We start from the raw sequence: 1,902 nt of genomic DNA, 5'->3' as shown, positions 1-1,902 counted from the left end.
TTGGTTCACCTTGGTGTGTTCATTACTGGTGACTGTCAAAGGCATCTCAGTTATACTTTGACCTCTATTTTCTTGTATTAATTGCTCAAAGTTTTATTTTGATGCACAGTATGAGAAACGGGCTTTTAAAACAACTAAATTTTATGGAAAATGAAGAGCAAATAAATTAGACCCATGTTAAAGTTAAAGGTCAGCTAAATGTCTAAACTTAAGGCTGCCAGGTCCATAGATAAACTTTGATTCCACAGTCTTTTTAAGAAGCCGAAGTCCTGCCCTAACCAGTTTGGCTCAGTGGAAGAGAGTCAGCCTGTGGACTGAAGGGTCCAGGTTCCAATCCAGTCAAGGGCATGTACCTTCCTTGCGGGCATATTCCCTGTAGGGGGTGTGCAGGAGGCAGCTGATTGATGTTTCTCTCTCATTAATGTTTCTAACTCTCTATCCCTCTCCCTTCCTCTCTGTAAAAAATCAATAAAATATATTTTAAAAGAATAGAAATAGGAACACTCTTTTAAAAAAAATTTAAAAAAAGTTGAAGTCCTTCGAACAATGTTACTATGAACTGGTCCAGAGCATAACAACAGATAGGAAAGCTTAACAAGGGGGGTGATCAGGACACCTTTCCTTGGTGCTGCTTTGATGATGTCATCTACATGCAGCATCCCCTCTGCTGCTTCAGCTGCACGCAGATGAACCTGCACTTCACTTGGACACTGTCTGTGATGCCCAGCACTGCCATCCAATAGCACCTCCCTTCATATCCTGTCCAGCAGTTGTATTGCCTTCATGATGGGCAGCTCAGAGCTGTGCCACCAGATCTGCACTGTCACAGCCTGCTTTGCCAGCTCTAACAGTAGGCAACATTCTCAGTGCTTGATTCTAAGACTCCATTGCAACAGCTTCTTTACCTGTTGTTTATTGGAAGCTGTGACACAGTATGAGCCATCAGCAGCTCAGAACAGCCTCCACATTAAACTGTTCTAGAAGCCTTCACAGTGTGTGCAAGAACACAAAGGGCATTATGCAAAGATCTTTCTGTTTCATCTAAAATGTGCTGAGTGGCACAGACGAAGAACAATAGTGTAAGCCTCACCAAGGGCTACCCCAGAAACATGAATGGGCATGTCTTCTTTAATCATGACTTCTTCAATTAGCTTGCAACTTCCAAGCTTCACTAGTTCTGGGTGGTCAAAGGTAGAGGCAAGTTCACCACCTGTGCCAAGAGCCAGGCATTCTACATGTTTAATATCCATACCCCAGCAGCCCCAAAAAGCAGATCAGGATAATTAAAAATTTATTGCCTGTTAATAAAGCAATTCATCCCATGCTTAAGCATACCTTCAACTTTCTCCTTCATTTTTTTCCTTTTCCGCTTGTTTTATTTTAGCAACCTTTGCTGTAGAATCAACCGTTACATGGGAACCAAATGCCTTTATTTTGTCAGTAGCCATACCAGTATTTGCAATAAGAATTTTAGTATTTTCAATTCCTCTTGGTTGATTAACTCCAATTTTGTACCCAACAGAAAGCCTTTATCTAAATAGGAATCCACCAGATTTCCTCCTATCTTGTTGATGACATGAATTGCCTTTATCTAAATAGGAATCCACCAGATTTCCTCCTATCTTGTTGATGACATGAATTGCCCTTCAATCAGAGAACAGCTTCTACAGCTAACTTTGTAGAGTGATCTTGTGATGAGTAAGAAGTTTTAAGGATAATGTTGTTCCTGAAATGTTCATTAAATCTTGGCAAGATTTATCTTCATCAGAACCATGATCAACTGCCGAATTGAACAGAACCTGTCTTGCTGCCTTGTTATTGATTTTTCTTTACCCACTGCGAGCCTGAATAAGGCATTACTTGCCTTCTGTGCCAGTCCCGCGATGAGTGCCTGAGATCAGA

General features: G+C 41.1%; 1 pseudogene; it reads right to left on the bottom strand.

The window, feature by feature from the left end:
• Window positions 1–591: 591 nt before the first annotated feature.
• Window positions 592–1,902, bottom strand: part of LOC102430590 — a 2,275-nt pseudogene continuing 964 nt past the window's right edge.

The sequence above is a fragment of the Myotis lucifugus genome, unplaced genomic scaffold, assembly GCF_000147115.1.
Source record: "Myotis lucifugus unplaced genomic scaffold, Myoluc2.0 scaffold_699, whole genome shotgun sequence".
In the NCBI taxonomy this organism is placed as follows: Eukaryota; Metazoa; Chordata; class Mammalia; order Chiroptera; family Vespertilionidae; genus Myotis; species Myotis lucifugus.
This window is presented reverse-complemented; position numbering and strand designations above follow the sequence as displayed.